The 16,978-nt window shown below is 54.7% G+C and overlaps 1 protein-coding gene across 1 annotated transcript in view; it reads left to right on the top strand.

Annotated features, from left to right (window-relative positions):
• Positions 1–23: 23 nt before the first annotated feature.
• TENT4A (terminal nucleotidyltransferase 4A) overlaps positions 24–16,978 on the top strand; it is a 48,932-nt gene continuing 31,977 nt past the window's right edge. Inside the window, exon 1 of the mRNA XM_004380273.2 lies at positions 24–218. The gene's annotated coding sequence lies outside the window, so the exon portion shown is untranslated. The remainder of the gene's footprint in view (positions 219–16,978) is intronic.

Here is a 16,978-nt window from a genome sequence, read left to right as displayed (position 1 = left end):
GCGCCCCCCGCCGACGGCCACGCGACCTCCGGTCCCGCGCCGCCCGGCTCGCCGCCGCACCACTTCCACCCGGGCCGCCGGAAACGCGACAACAAGGCCAGCACCTACGGCCTCAACTACCTGCTGTCCGGCAGCCGCGGCGAAGCGGGCCCCGGGACCCCGGCGCCACGGCCCGGCACGCCCTGGAAGAGCCGCGCGTACGGCCCGGGTATCCAGGGGTGAGTGCCCCCGGGGGGCGTCATCCTGGGGGAGAAGGCGGGGGGTGTCATCCCGGGGGGCTTCATCCCTGGGGAGTAGGCGGAGGAGCCGTCATCCCTCTGGGGGTCATATTGGAGAGGAGGCGAGGAGGATGTCATCCCAGGGGAGAAGGCGAGGGGTGCTTCATCCCGGGGGGACTTCATCCCCGGGTAAGCGCAGCCCCAGAGGGCGACATTTCGGGGGGGGCGTACCCGGGGAGGGGCGAGCGGGGAGGGGAATGCCATTCTGGGGAGGGCGTCATTCCAAGGGAGGGGATGGAAGACGCATCATCCCGAGGTGGGCGTCATCATTGAGTGCGTCCCGTCCCGAATGGGGGATGGGGAGGGGGCATCATCCCGGGGGGAGTGCGGCGGGGAGGTGGGCAGCAGGTCACCGGGAGGGAGGAGGCCGAGGGGGGCATTATCCCAGATGAGAGCGGCGGAGTGTGTGTCATTCAGTAGTGCAGGCTTGGGGATTGTCACCCGGGGTGGGCTGAGGGAGGTGTTATCCCGGGGGGAGAGTTGCCCCGGGGGGTGTCATTTAGCGGGGCGACGGGGAGCGGGCATGGGGCGTCATCCAGAAGGGTAGAGGGCGGTGTCCCAGGAGTGCGGGCAGTGGGCGGGGCGTCATCCCCGGGACGTGCGGGCTTGGGGGGGCATTATCCCCGGGGGAGGTGCGGGCCATGGGGGAGGGGGCATCATCCCTTGGGTTTTGCGGGCCAGGGGGGCGGGGCGTCAACTAGAGGGATGGTGGGCGGGCGTCATCCGGGGGTGAGTCTGAGACGGGGGCGGGGCGTCATAGCTGCGTGAGTGCGGGACTGAGGAGGGGGCGTCATCGCACAGGCTTCCCACCCCACTGGCTTTCACCCCGCCGGCTTTCACCCGACCGTGGCAGCCGCCGCCGCCGCCGCCAGCGGGGTCCTGATTCATTTCTAAGAAGGAGGCTGAATTTAAGGCCAAGACCACAGCTGCACTAAAAATTGTTCTTTTTTTTAAATTTTAAACTCTGTATATAAATGACTGATCGGCCCAGATCGTGGAACTAACAGTGCAAGAAAGGGGCTGCTGAGTCCCAACTGTGCAGAGAATTCATTTCCTGCCTCTTGACCCAGGGCAGGGAAATGGATAGTTTCGTTTTTCCTTCTCCACCGAGTTAAGGGCCTTTGCCAGAGTGGGGTGCAGGTAGGTATGGAATCTTATGTAAGTTAAATCAAAGAAGTGTGGAATCTTATATAAGTTAAACAAAAGAATGTTTTAGTGTTGCCAGAAACTTGAATCAGCTGGAGAGTAAACAGTTAACTTTTTCTTTTTAAAAAAGCCCCATTAAAAGGTGACTGTGGTTGTAGTGATACAATGTAACCAAAATGAATTTCGAAGTGTTGCTATGAGTCCAGAGGGACTGATGGCAAAGGGTATTTTTGGGTTTTGTATGTTAAAATTTAATTTTGTTCAGGAATTAATTTTAAAAGTGCCCTCTGCAGTATTTTGAAACTGGCCAGTGGCATTCAAAGGAAATAAAAACATCATACATATGGATTTTTTTGACGAATAGTATACTATCGGAAAATGCCATCTTTTAAAAAAGCATCGTCACTTCAGCCTAGAGAGAAGTTCCGTTTAAACTTAGTGCGGTGGCTGGCAGTGGGTGAGGTGAGGTGCTCAGGTGTTCTGCTGCTTACCCTCCGGCTTTGCCTTCCTGTGCTGTCCTGGGGTCTAGAAACAAAGTATTTGTACATAGGTTTCACATCAATATTTCAAGACTTTAATTGTAAATTTTCCTTGCATACTTTCATTCAGAGTTATAAGGCATATTGGTTATTTTTTAGTGCGTTAGGGTCGTTAGAGACCCTCCAAAAAGAAAACAAAACAAAACAAAAACACCAGACTCATTGCTCCGGTGTTGATTCCGACTCAGAGTGACCCCGTAGCACAGAGTAGAACTGCCCCATAGAGTTTCCAAGGAGTGGCTGGTGGATTCGAACTCCTGACCTTTTGGTTAGCAGCTGTAGCTCTTAACCACTATGCAACCAGTTTCCAACAGATACCCACAATTGCTGGATACTGGGAACTGTGTCTTAAAGTACACTTTTTTCCCTGATCAGAGCCTTATTTCTCCTTTGAAGTATGATGGCAGCATGGACATTGACACTGACTTTGAAGTGCCTGCGATACACTGTGGGAGCTGGGCTCTGGGACTTGCCTCACCTGGTTTGGGTTAGAAGTGTTTCTTTCTTAACGTCCCTGACTCCGGGGCCTGAACTGAGTGAGAGCCCCGGCTCTGCCCCTTCCCTCTCTGCCTCCATTCTCACTCCTGGGACTCTTGACAAGGCAGAGCAGGTCCTTCCTGAGTGTGACGACAGACTTGAGGGCTCTTCTGGGAGCACCAGCAGGTTTCCCGCCACAGGACTGGCAAAGACTCCGTGTCTCCGGCCATCAGCAAAGGGCGACCTGGGGTCCTTCTTGTAGCGCCTCGTCTCAGGCTGCGCCACGGTGCCCTGGGCAAGCCTGCGTCTTCTCATCCATCACCTGCAGGCTTCTGGTAGATGATGTTGCCATTGTTTTTGTTAATAGACGAGCCCATTGCAGGCCAGGTCTGTGTTAGGTTTGGGGGTGGGCTGTGAGAACGCACACTCATGATGATCCTGACCCCTACATCCAGCTCTCCTCTGTCGAGGGCTCCCTGCCTGGCACACACGTGCACCATCTGTGCAGGCTGCACCCCAGGAGCCCCCACACCCCACCATCCCCTAGGTCCTGCCCCCCGGCCTCCATGCTGCCTCTGGCTGTCAGGGCCTCTCCTGGAGGCTCCTCATGTAGCCTGCCCCTTTCCCAGCACCGTGCAGACAGGCTGCTCTCGCTGTCCAAGGTGGGTCAGGTGTCCCCTACCCCCTGCTCCCCGAGGCTAAAGAAGAAAGGCTGAAACTCTCAGGGGAGCCCCCAGGGCTTGGTCTGCCCCCTCTGGGAACTCAGAGGCACTGGCGTGGGGGTTCAGAGTGGGAGATGCTGCTGTGAGCTCGTGGGGACCTGGCTGGCTGTACCCTTCTTCCTGCGGGGCTACCTCGAGCACACACCCCTCCAGCAGCTCCTGTCTGCCTGTGGTATCACAGGGCCTCAGGCACAGCCTCGGGGGCCCTCCTCTGTTCCCCTTGCCTAGAGGAGCTGCTTCTGGGCTTGCCTTCTCTGTGCCTGGAGGGGCACCCCCTCCAGCCTGCAGTGGGCAGGTGAGGGCGAGAGGGCCCTATGGTCTGTCCTGGAGGGTCCCGCCCCCAACCCTCAGCCTGTAGTGGGCAGATGAGGGAGGGGGGCCCTGTGGTCCTTCCCAGAGGGTCCCGTCCTACACCCCTTCAGCCTGCAGTGGGCAGGTGAGGGAGAGGGGGCCCTGTGGCCATTTCCTGGTGGCCGGCTGCTCTTTGAAAATGACCCCGTGCAGACACCCACAGCCCCGGGCCAACCTAGCTGCGGTTCAGGTTTGAACTTTGGAACACTGCCGTGTCTCAGGGACGCCGGCACCGTTTGGCAGCAGTATTTCACTTCCTCCCTGAAGACCCCTCAGCAGTACTTAGTTTAGGCTTTTAAAGCCTTGTCTTTCCCGAAAGAAAATCCTGCTCTTGTCTGAAGTTCGTGTTGGCCTTCAGACGGGGTTTGCCGGCCCGCAGGACCACCTGGCGGTCATCCCTGATTCCATGCCTGCCCCCTTCGCTCTGTCCTGGTGAGGACAGTCCCCCTCCCTCTGGCTCCCCAGGGGGACTGGGTGCGCACAGTGACCTACCCTGGTAAGTCCTGCGAGGAGCCGAGGGGCAGGCACAGGTGAAGGCCCGGCGTGGCCGCCGCATAGCCGGGGAAATCAGTTTAGGTGCCTTCTTACTCCACCCACTCCCTGTAAGTGTGAAGGAGGCCGGGGACGGTCTCCACGGTGTCTGCCTCCAGGGGGGAGGGTGGCACCTGTGGGCCTCATCTTCTGGCCCATCCTCTGATACCTTGCAGGTAGAGGTCTCCCAGGAAGCAGAAATGACCGTGCTGTGGGGCCGATCGCTACCAACCTGACCGCCGTGAACTTAGCTCCCACTGGGGCCTTCCTCCTTGCTAAGTGGTAATCAATCACGTCTGCTTGCTTCTGCCTTCCCGCCCGGCTAGCCTGTCTGCAAAGTGACACTGAAAATCCCACAAGGGATGCTGGCTCTTAAGTGGAGGAAAGTTAGGTGGGAAACTGCTGAGACCCTGCGCCATCACCTGGAGGGGACTGGCAGAAGTAGACGGGGGCGTGGGGACAAGGAGGAGACTGCCCAGGAGGAGGGCGTGGACGCTCAGAACAGTGCCAGATGAGACAGGCCTCTGGGAAGGTGGAAGGCCCCACATTCACGTGCAGAAGTGGCCCTTCTTCATGAGCCCGACGGGCAGTCGGCGGTGAGGGGAGTCAGCCCGCCTCTGCTGGGCTGTCAGCCAGCTCGCCCCTCGGAGGGATAGTGCACGGTTATGATTTATTTTTTTTAAAACGAGTGAGACAGCCTTCCCCCGTTTTAAGGCCTGTACTTTCAGGTGAGGTCACTGTTTCATATGAAATTCTGGCCCTCATTTTAAGTGGGTTTGTCGGAGTCGCCTGGGGGTGGGAGGTGGCAGTTGACCTTGGAAAAAGGACTTTCTGTGCCTTGGTTAGGTCCCCGTGCTTCCGGATCGGGTTTGTAGGTTAAACAAGCAGTGTTGTCGTCAGAAAACGAAGCTGTGATGTTGGACGAGTCCAGCTACTTCCTCCGGAGATTTCTGTACTGCGTGTGTTGCTGTGGGACAGATCACCTCAGACTTGGTAGTGCAAGTCAGCACCCACTTTCTGTCAGTGTCGTGGGTGAGAGGTCAGCCTGACCGGCTGGCTTCCCTGCTCAGGCCTTCCCGGGCTGAAATCCAGGTGTCTGGCCGCCTTCTCAGCTGGAGCTCAGCTTCTCCTGCAAGCTCATTCCTGTTACTGCAGAATCCAGTTGCTGCAGTTGTAGGACTGAGGTCCCCGTTTCCTTGGTGGCTGTTAGCTGGGGGCCCGTCTCAGGCTCTGAGGCCACCCACAGTCCTTGCCTTATGGTCCCTCCATCTTCAAACCACTAATGCACATGAAATTCTTCTGCTTGAGTCTGGCTTTCTTTTCTGCCACCTCTGCTTTTAAGGGCTCATGTGGTGGAGTTGGGTCAGGTCCACCAGATAACCTGCCCCTCGTAAGATCCCATAGTAGAATGTAAGCACAACAGTGATGGTGTTGTCAGCGTCACGGGCTGGGGGTGTCAGGTGTGGGATCCTGGGCAGGGACCTGCCTGCCTCACTGCAGACTGCCTGTCTGTCTGCAGGTGGGCCTCTCCACCTGGGGCACATGGCTGAGGGGCACGGCTCTGCTTCCGGCACTCGCCCTCCCCATCCTGCCAATCTCCGGGTCCTGGCAGATGGCCGGCCTCTCCTTAGCCGTCACCACTCACTGTTGGACTGTTGGGCACCCAGGGGACCGCGGCAGTGAGGGCCTTTTGTGCCTCTCGTGTGGACTGTTCTTTAAGATGCATCATTTAAGGAGGCTATAGGAAAGCCGTGAGAATGTAGTGATGGAAAGTCCAGACATCACGAGGAGCCCCGTCGCGGCTACACGGGAAAGTGTCTCCTGTGCGGGTGGGGTGGGGACCCCGTTCTGAGTCCAGAGCCGCCAGCTCGTCTTTGCAGAGGTGACTCGTCCTGGGCCTCTGTGTCAAAGGACTGTGCACCCCTAGAGGATTGTGCAGAAGGACTCCACACGGTTCCGGCCTCTCCTTCCTGAGCTTGTCTGAATTTCCGGCTCTTAGAGAGTTATGCTCTGTACTTGCAGAATTGACCCCTGCTCTCCTGAGTCCCCAGGGGAGGAGGGCCGACCTCCTGGTGTGTGTTTGGTGGCAGGCCCACACCAGGTGCCCAGTGAGTGTGGGCTGGAGGGATGGAAGGGGCGCCACCCAGCAGCTTGGTGAGTGGGGAGGGATGGGGGTCAGAGGCAGAGAGTCTTGTCTTATATCATGTGCTAATTGTCACTGTCTTTGCTTGTCCTCAAGTTCCTAAAGATTTGATTGTCAGCTCTGTTTAAATGCGGACTAGTCACAGTAAGTCTTTCACGACTTTCCATGCCTGCCTTCCTGAAGAGCAGTTAGACTAGCACTGTGCCTTGAGACAGAGGATGCAAAAGCAGAAAACATTTCTTTAAAATTCTGTTTGTGTTTGAAAGGCATCCCTGCGTAATTTTAACTCTTCTTCTTTTCTTACTACAAATTGAATACCTGATCATCAAAGATTGAGAAAGCTCAGGAAAGCATGACTGGTACTGCCATTGCCCCCTGCTGTCACAGGGCCCAGGGTGGAGGTGTGACCCTCCGTGTGCCCCCTGCTCCTGCGGGCCCAGAGTGGAGGTGTGACCCTGTGCTGGGGTGGACTCTTGTCCTGGGCCAGGTGGTCTCTCTGCTGGGGTCTGTCCATCTCTGAGCTGACAGGGTGGACTAGGCGAGCATGGCTCTGAGCCCCCATGGGCCCGGACGTCTCTGACAGCAGCTCATGCCTTCTCATTGTGGCCTGCTCCTTTTCTTCCTGAGCCAGCTGCGTGGACAGCCCTGTAGGGCTCACCTGTGAGGTTGGGCGGAGTCAGCATCCTACGGGAGAACACCTGGTGAAGGTCGTTTCTCTGGTTGAAAGAGACTTCAGAGCATAGTAACAGTTTTGGAATCCTGTGGATCAGAAGAACGGCTGTAACAGTAGTTTAAGGGGAATGGAAAGTGAAGTTACTTCTGTTTCTTGCCTGAAACCCTTTGGCTGACTGCTCGGAGGTGTGGGCCGGCCTCGCCTTGTTCTCACTCCCTCGGCTTATGCGTCTGTTTCTGGCTGCTTCCACCACGGGTTGTACCTTGTACCTTCTGAACCTCAGTTTCCCCGCTGTGAAGCAGGGCATATGTCATCCCCAGAACAGGCTCGGAAGGGCTTTAGAGTTGTCACGTGAGGGATTAAATTGGCAAGTGTGCAGCATGAAAAGACCGCCTCCTTTCCTTTTCTCCTCTCTTCCTGTAGGAAATCGAAACCAAAACTTAGGTTCTTCTTGTTCCTTCTGCCTGGTGTTTGAAAAAGCAGACAACTTTCCCTCTCAGGCCAAGACTCTTCTTTTAGAGAAACTGCTGTGAAGTTCCAAGTCTGCAGGGGGAGGCTGTGCACAGTGGGGGACCTGCACAGCACTGGGCAGGGGAGCATGTCCCCTTGCATCAGAGATAGCATCCTGTTTTTTAAGATTTAAGCAATGCCTTTGTAATGTCTGGAAACCCTGGTGACACAGTGGTTAAGAGCTGCGTCTTCTGACCAAAAGGTGGGCAGTTTGAAGCCACCAGGTGCTCCTTGGAAACTCTGTGGGGCAGTTCTACTCTGTCCTATATAGGGTTGCTATGAGTCGGAATCAACTGGAAGGCAGCAGGTTTGGTTTGGTTTGGTTTTAGTAATGTCTGGAGCCCTGATGGCTCAGTGGTTAAGAGCTATGGCTGCTAACCAAAAGGTCGGCGGATCAAACCCACCAGCCGCTCCTTGGAAATCCTGTGGGGCAGTTCTGTCCTAGAAGGTCACTATGAGTCAGAGTTGACTCGATGGCAACGGGTTGATTGGGTTGGTGTAGTAATGTGTGTCCCAGTTCTTAAACAGGAGTTTTGTCTTCCGAGTTGGTGCTCTGACGTGTTTCTTAGGTGGCGTGTTGCGGTCTCTGCTTGCTTTATTGAGGCGTCTTCTGTGCACGCGTGAGGCCCAGGGAGGAACAGCGGGTAGTATGTTCCCTTTCTGAGCTCCGTGCAGCGTCTCACACAGCATCCTGTGCGCGGAGGAGAGAACGGACACACGGGCCCGGAACGTTCGACACACGGGGCCAGAGCAGCGCTGGCCCCTCAGGCTCCCTGTGACGGTGGCTGTGTTCTGTTTGTGTGAGGTTCCATGCCGTGGCCCACACAGCGAGGACGTCTGTCTGCTTACTGCACCTAAAGGTACATGCAGACCGTTGGGTCTGTTCTTTTTGTCGTTTTTGGTAATTTTGTGGTATTGTTGGGTGTGCTTTTTCTTAACTTGGTCATCTTGATGGGGCCTGGGAGGTGGAGGTACGTCCTTCCTGTCCCTCCAAATTCCTCGAGAGACTTTGAGAGGCGGCGTGTGGAGGTCATGGTTGAGATGATGCGTCTCCCTCCTGTGAAGCGCATGGGGACACCCTCTGGCTGCAGGCAGAGCGAATTGTGTCTCCCGATGACACAGTCAGACCTGACGTGGGCACGTGGGCAGATAGCAGTTGTCCGAATCCAGGTTTACTTCCTGTGGTCCTCTCAGATCTCTGATGCCCTAGTGGGGGTAGGCCTCGCTCTGTGTGATGGTGGCCCCCCGTCCTTGCCCTGTCTGCCCAGCAGAGTCGAGGGCCCACTGTGTGCGGGGCTTTCCTGGTGCCGGTGCTGTGGAGAGCGGCCTGAATGTCTGTCCTGGACGTCTGTCTGTGCTCTGCAGGCTCCCACACTGACCGTTGGGGCGGTCACGCTGGGGATTGTTGAGGGCGTCTGGTGATGTGGGGGAGAGCGGAGCGGAGCAGCCCGGAGGCTGAGGCAGCTGACCGAGGGTGGGTGCAGATGACTGGGGTGGGGGGCTCCAGAGCACTGTGCACATGTGCCCGGGGGCAGACCCCAGGGGCTGCTCTGCCCTCTCCCAGATGGGGGTGGCACTGGGCACCAGGACCGCGTCAATTGGAGTGTTTTCTGTGGCCCCCGCGGTGTAGTAAGCCGCCAGTAAGTGAGTGCCCCTGGCCAGAGTGGTGAGGGGTATTCTCAGGGATGAATTTTAGCAGTTTCTTCTGCGAAGTCTTCTCAGGCTCCTCCTCAACCCACAGCCTCTGAGCAGAGCGGCGGGGAAGCCTGTTGGTGGTGCTGGGCGTGGATTGGTCAGCCAGGAGGGCGGGGCTTGAGGAGTGCACTGGCTCCTTAACCCTCCTCCCTGTGAGGGGCTTCGCCTGCCCCCAGCACGCTGCACCCCCAGCCCAGCTCTGCAGCTCCCAGCACGCTGCACCCCCCAGCCCAGCTCTGCGGCCCCCAGCATGCTGCACCCCCCAGCCCAGCTCTGTGGCCCCCAGCACGCTGCACCCCCCAGCCCAGTTTTGCAGCCCCCAGCACGCTGCACCCCTCAGCCCAGCTCTGCGGCCCCCAGCACACTGTACCCCCTGCCAGCTCTGCGGCCCCCAGCACGCTGCACCCTCCAGCCCAGCTCTCCGGGCTCCAGCATGCTGTACTCCCTAGCCCAGATCTGTAGCCCGCCGCCGGCATGCTGTACCCACCCCCCACCAGCTCTGCAGCCCCCAGCATGCTGCACCTTCCAGCCCAGGTCTGGGGCCCCGAGCACGCTGTGCTCCCCAGCTGAGCTCTGTGGCCCCCAGCACACTGCACCCCCCGCCAGCTCTGCAGCCCCCAGCACGCTGCACCCCCCAGCCCAGCACACTGCTCCTCAGCTGACAGCCTCCCCATTCCCCCACCTGCAGCCTTGTTGGAAGCCCTTCTGTAGGAGGGTCGGTGCCCAGATAGGCCCCTGCCTGGGGATGAGGAGAAGTAGGGCCTTAGCAGCTGGTGCCTCAGCAATGGAAGGAACTCTGGAAGCACCAAGGTGTGCCAGTTTAGGGTTCCAGCTAGTGTCCTTCTGCTTCTTTGAGCTTAGATTAAAAATTCACTATGGAAGGTCTAAGTCAAGGCCCCCTAAGGAACTTGCACAGATAGGACTTGCCTTGCGAGTAATTAAACATGCAAATGATTTGCAGTTCCTCACTGTGTCAGAAAATGGATGCTTTAGGAAGCAGTGTCCACCCCAAAACGGAAGAGACTCAGTCGTCCCTCATCCACGTGTCGGCCTAGCATCCCATTCTCTAGTTAGAAAGAGGTTGGTCTGTGCAGCTCAGGGGCGGTCTGAATAAACTGTTTTACTGTAATTGTACCAGAGTATGTATTAAAGTCTGTAAAACTCCAGTGGTTAGCTGGAAATCTTTCCCCTAAGGCAGACTGCTTGGTGAGAGTGCAGCAGTGAGCTCCTCTGAGCTGAGGAGTGGGAGGGAGTCCTAGGGAGAGGGAGGGAATCCCTTACACTGGGAGGAGGGAGTCCTAGGCAGAGGGAGGGAATCCCTTACACTGGGAGGAGAGAGTCCTAGGGAGAGGGAGGGAATCCCTTACACTGGGAGGAGGGAGTCCAAGGGAGAGGGAGGGAGGAATCCCCTACACTGGGAGGAGGGAGTCCTAGGCAGAGGAAGGGAATCCCTTATACTGGGAGGAGGGAGTCCTAGGCAGAGGGAGGGAATCCCTTACACTGGGAGGAGAGAGTCCTAGGGAGAGGGAGGGAGGAATCCCTTACACTGGGAGGAGGGAGTCCTAGGCAGAGGGGGGGAATCCCTTACATTGGGAGGGGGGAGTCCTAGGGAGAAGGAGAGAATCCATTAACATGTTTTGTGGTCTGGTGGGCTGATGTTTTCTCTTGTGTATACCTGTGATGAGAAGTACTGGGTACTGAAGTCCACACAGCCCATGAAGTCATCTCACCATGCTGTTGGAGTTGGGGCTCACGTGGTGTAGGGGTCACCTGGCCGGGCAGCCACAGAACCAGGCTAGGCGGTGAGGCCTTGAGTTGGTGAGGATTCCAAGCCCAGCGATCTGTGGAAGTCCGGGCCTCAGCGCTTTAGAACACAGCCCCACTTTAGGGGGTCCAGGTGCGGAGGTTCCTCCTATCCAGCTCGCAGGAGGGTGTGAGCAGTTCTGGTGATGCTGGTAAGGAAAGGCTGAATGAAATTGGAGCTTGGACCCTCGCTGTCCTCAGAAGCTGCTAGACTTAAAGTGTGGGGAAGAGATAGACCCTCCTATGTGTCCCGGCTCAAAGAGTGGCATTGATAACCGCTGGGCACGTTTCGTCTGCCCTTTTTTCCACAGCTCCTTTATTTTGAATATCTGAAGTCTTCCTCGCGGTCATTCTCGCTGTTTTCCCAAGATGTGTGAGATTCCCATGTTCATTCGATCTGAGATGAGCCATTTGAAATTGTCGTTTTTGTGGGTCGGAAAGAAAAGCTTCCTATAGATCACCGACCTAATAAGGCGTGCCGTTGTTGAACGTACCATCGAGAGGGAAAATGTGCCATTTTAAACTGATCCATGGCTGAGCGTCAATGGTAGGAAGCATCCCAGCTTCAGAGAGGTCAAAGTGTTCAGGGGAGAAATACGACCTGGAGGTGACGGAGTGACTCTTGGCTCTGCTCAGCTCTGCGGTTAAGCCAGTTCCTTTGGAACACGTCCTGCTCAGACCCCTGGACACTTGAAGAAGGCATAGAAATAGGTGGCACTGTTACTAATGTCTTGTTACTAAATCACAATTCCGTAAATGTCGCGCGGTGAGTGTGAGTCTAAATTACATCAAGAACTGGAAGGCTTAGTTTTGTCAGAAATGACTGTTATCTCTCCAGCTTCAGCCATAAGATTTTAAAAGCTTTACTTAAGAGAAAGTTTCTACGGAAGTGTCCAAGACCCGGTAGAAAATTTGTTTTGTTGTAAATCATATGCCTTGACCTCCTGTTAGGAAGCACCGGGGCACCGGCTTGAAGGTGTGCTGTCCAGGCGGGCGGGCGAGGGGACCGCCGCTCCTACCTCCTATCTGCGATGTCTGCGGGATGATGGGGCAAGGGCCAGGGAGAGGACAGCTGCTGGCTCTTTAGTTCTGGAAGAACCAAAGAAGTGTGCTCTGGTGGTGCGGTTTGAAGCGGCTCGGCCTAGCCCCTTGTTCCAGGAGGGGAGCAGAGGAAGACATGGCTGAAGTGCCCAAGGCAGTGGCGCGAGCCACGTACACCTGCTTAAACCAAGTGACTGAAAACCCCACAGCCACATGTGGCTGATCACTGCAGGACTGGGCAGTGCAGGTTTATAGGACATTTCCGTTTTCTAGAAAGCTCTACTAGACAGAGCTATGCTGGAGAAACTGTGGGTCACTTTTCTCTCTTTGCCCTTTCAGCGGCATTGCTGGCCTCGGAGTCCCTGCTCACATTTAGCTTTTAAGACTTGATGTAGTTGTCGTTGTTAGGTACCCTCTAGTCGGTCCCGACTCGTAGTGACCCTGTGGACAATGGAACGCAACACTGCCCACTCCTGCACCGTCCGCACAGTTACTGCTGGGCTTGAGCCCATTGTTACTGCCACTCTGTCAGTCCATCTCATTGAGGGTCTTCCTCTTTTTCGCTGACCCTCTGTCAAGCGTGATGTCCTTCCGCAGGGACTGGTCCCTCCTGATAAACATGTCCAAAGTATGTGAGGTGAAGTCTCGCCATCCTCACTTCTCAGGAGCATTCTGACTGTACTTCTTCCAGGACAGACTTGTTCCTTCTTCTGGCAGTCCATGGTATATTCAGTATTCTTTCAACACCATAATTCAAAGGCATGGATTCTTCTCCAGTCTTCCTTATTCATCGTCCAGAATTTCGCATCCATATGAGGCGATTGAAAATACCATGGCTTGGCTTGGGTCAGGCATACCTTAATCTTCAAGGTGACATTTTGCTTTTCGACACTTCAGAGATGTCTTTTGCAGCAGATTTGCCCAATGCAATACATCACTTGATTTCTTGACTACTGCCGATGTAGTTATCCATTTTCAAGTAAATTGACCATATTCCAGGTTGTACTCCAGAACCTTGCTAATTATTTATTTATTTTATACGTTTTTTTGTTGTTGTTGTAGTTAAATGAAGTTTGCAATTCAAGTTAGTCTCCCATACAAAATTTTATACAGATGTTGTTATTTGACCCTAACTGCTCACCCCATTCTGCGACAGCACACTCCTCCTTTCCACCCCTGATTCCCCATGCCCATTCAACCAGCTCCTAACCCTGTCTGCCTTCCCATCTCACCTCTGGACAGAAGCTGCCCCTTTGGTCTCTTGTATCTACTTGACTAAGAGGCACACTTCACGAGTATCACTTTATGTCCCACAGTCCAGTCCAATTCCTGTTTGAAGAGTTGGCCTCGGAAATTGTTTTAGTTCTGGGCTGATAGAGAGTCCAGGGGCCATGCTTTCTGGGGTACCTCCAGTCTCAGACCATTAAATCTGGTCTTCTTACTAGAATTTGAGTTCTGCACCCCATCTTTCTGCTGGTCCATCAGGGACTCCCTGTTGTGTTCCCTGTCAGGGAGATCATTGGTGGCAGCTGGGCACAGTCTTGTTCGTCCGGTCTCAGGCTGATGAAGTCTCTGGTTTATGTGGCCCTTTCTGTCTCTTGGGCTAATACTTTCTTTATGTCTTTGGTGTTCTTCGTTCTCCTTTACTCCAGGTGGTTGGGACCAGTTGATGCATCTTAGATGGCTGCTTGCAAGCTTTTACGACCCCAGACGCCACTCAACAAAGTAGGATGCAGAACATTATCTAGAACCTTGTTAATTATTACATGGTGGAATAGAAAGTGACATCAGGGATTTAGAAGTCTGATGACTTGGTATTCTGCTTTTTTAAATTAAGAAATCTATATTGTTAAAATCAGAAAATTCACATAAGCAAAAATAATATAAAAATCACAACTAATCTTGTCATCAGAAACACAGTTGACTTTGCGTTGTATTTAATATTTTGTTGTTTTCGAATGTCAAAATATAAATAACGCTGGAATGAATATCCTCAAGGGTGCACTTCTGTGTACATCCTTAATTATTTTCCTTCTAAAGTTGTAATTATCTTTTTTCCACTTGTATAATTGTATATATGAGTACATGTTTGTAAAAAATATTTGTACAATGCAAAAGTAGCTAGAGTAAAAAGTTGAGTTGTCTTTATTTGGCTTATCGGCGCTCTGTGTAGGAGGTGACTGAGAGCTGGGTGTGCAGCCTTTAGACCTTCTGTGTGTTTGCAGGCCCATGTGGGCTCACATGCGTGGAGAGATGTGCCCCTGTGGTCATTTATTTGCCTTTTTACACCTACAGTCGATCTTGGAGGCTTTCGCTTACCGTGCGTAAGACCGTCCTTGTTTGTTCTTTTTAACGGTTGTACGTGGTTCAGTGGTAAAATCCTCGTCCTCTACGCGGGAGACCTGGGTGTGATTCCTGGCCGGTGCACCTCGGGCACAACCACCACTGTCAGCGGAGGCCTGTGTGTTGCTATGATGCCGAACAGGTTTCAGCGGAGCTCCCAGACGAAGACGGACTGGGGAAAAGGCTTGGGGATCTACTTCCAAAAATCAGCCAATGCAAACCGTCCGGATCGCAGAGGTCCAGCCTGCAGCTGATCATGGGGACGGTGCAGGACGGGGCAGCGTTTGTTCTGATGTGCATGGGGTGGCCACGAGTCGGGCTGATTCCACAGCAGCTAACAGCGAAACCACCCCCCACCGCGTGGCGGCCTGCACACGCGACCGTGTCCTCATTACCCGCAGCCCCGCGGCGAGCACACCTCAGACGGCGCCTTCGGCGTTTTTGTGGCGCCGACTTCTGGAAGTGCGGTGACAGGTCCAGATGCTGTCTTGTCACCTTCACAGAGCGGTTGCCGGATCCCATTCCCCACCGTTCACGAGACGCCTGGTCTCTCTGCGTTCTCACGTTCTTCACGCTCCCTCCATGTGAAGTGGTTGATTGCTCTTTAATTCGTTTACAGTCAGCATGTTTTTGATAGAATTTCTTCCTCATTAGCCAAACCTCCTGCTGGTCTTTGTGAGTTCTGTTGTTTTTGTTTGGAGTTTAAGATGGCCTCCTTGAAGTCTGAGAGAGCGTAAGGTTCCCCGTGTGGTTTCCTTGGTTCTCCGACCTAACTTGTTCCACTTAAAAGTGTAATTCTGATGCACCTGCGCTGTAGAATATAGCATAAGCTAGGGCTCTAGCTTCATTTTGTTTTTGAGCTCACGTGTCATGGTTAGGTTTGGCCACAAATGGGAGAAAACAAGTAGTAACAGAGGTCGGCACACGTCCGGGTTCAGTTTTGAGTGTGAATGACCACACTTCCTTCGTTGGCACAGTTGTGTGGACTGGCGGGTATATTCTGTCCTTACATCAGTGCAGACGTGTGTTGTACGTGGTCCTGGAGGCGGGCTCGTGGCCGGAGGCTCCCGCTGGCTCTGGGGTCATGACCGCAGCGTGCAGCTTCCTAAGGCGATGAAAGCCGCTTGGGTGTTGGTGAAGAGCACAGCAGTCCGGAGTATTTTATTATCTCACACTGTTTACATTTTCAGAGGACAGCTGGCTGTCTAAGGTTTCTGCTGGCATCAGATCACAGGGGTGAGATACTCTTCAGAATGTTAACTTTTGGTGTCATTTTATAGAGAATGCAGCTCAGAAGTGACAGCAAGGTCACAGCGAACGACTTAGCAAAGCCAGGTTTGCTCCCTCGCACACACTGGGCGCCCCCTCTCCTGGTATGCCCTCCCGCAGGCCCACAGGCTGCAGCCTCTGAGCTGTGCAGGTGTGGGCAGGGTAGGCCAGGGGCCCAGGCTCCGTTGAGTGGCTGTCCCCACGGTCCGAGTGCTCTCTCAGCTTCTGGGCTGGCCTGCTGCCTCCACGCTCACCGCTGCTCCCCACCATCCCTCAGCCCTTGAGGGCTCCACAAGAGTCTGCCCAGAGCTGGGGATGGCAGTGAGCAGGGGCGAATTATCCAGTAGACAAGGTAAGCATGGTGTTTACCTTGCTTACCAGATCATTGTAGTGAACCATGTCAGATTTTTTCACATCAGAGGTTCTGCTTCTAGGTATGGCTGGCATCTGTCTCTCTCCCAACCCCACAGCACCTTCCTGCAGAATCAAAGCCTCCTTTCAAATATATGATCCCTTACAGGCGAATGACCCAGTACAGTAGGCAAGGTAAGCACAGGCTTACTTATATGTACTCACTAATCTGTAGTGAACAATTTCACATGGGTTTCGCCACATCTTTGATGAAAATGTGGTGGAAACCCACATGAAATTGTTCACTATAGGTTAGTAAGTAAGCACAAGTAAGTGCGTGCTTACCTTGCTTATTGGCTTAATCCGCCCCCGCTGTGGGGACCCCCTGGTCTTCGGCTCCGATGGCCGTCTCACTCTGGAGCAGTGGCAGCCTTTGGTGGCTTTGTGCCGAGCTTGACTTGAGGATGGGCCGGAGGGCTTGGCCGCAGCCAGCTTGTCCCACTCCTGCACCGAGACACCCTGGTCCAGGTGGTCCAGGAAGGCAAAACAAAAAAGTCATCGATTCTTGTTCTCTAACATTTGCTACAGCAGGTGTGAATTTTCTGCTCCAATTCAATACAAGTTTCAGATAGGTACAGCGATCAGGGGATCTTGCTGATGAACACAGCCTAAACCAGATGTCTGCGTGGACTTCACGTCACTCCTCACCCTGGGACATGGGCGCCATCAGCCCGGTTCCTGATCTCCGTGGAGTAGGGGGTGCTGCTGGGCGCCTTCAGCCCGGTTCCTGATCTCCATGGAATCGGGAGTGCTGCTGGGCGCCTTCAGCATGGTTCCTGATCTCCGTGGAGTAGGGAGTGCTGCTGGGCGCCTTCAGCCCGGTTCCTGATCTCCGTGGAGTAGGGAGTGCTGCTGGGCGCCTTCAGCCCGGTTCCTGATCTCTCTGGAGTAGGGAGTGCTGCTGGGTGCCTTCAGCCCGGTTCCTGATCTCCGTGGAGCAGGGGGTGCTGGTGGGCACCTTCAGCCCGGTTCCTGAGCTCTGTGAAGCGGGGAGTGCTGGTGGGCGCCTTCAGCCTGGTTCCTGATCTCTGTGGAGTAGGGAGCGC

This window comes from Trichechus manatus, unplaced genomic scaffold (genome assembly GCF_000243295.1).
Source record: "Trichechus manatus latirostris isolate Lorelei unplaced genomic scaffold, TriManLat1.0 scaffold00072, whole genome shotgun sequence".
NCBI classification, from domain to species: Eukaryota; Metazoa; Chordata; class Mammalia; order Sirenia; family Trichechidae; genus Trichechus; species Trichechus manatus.
This window is presented reverse-complemented; position numbering and strand designations above follow the sequence as displayed.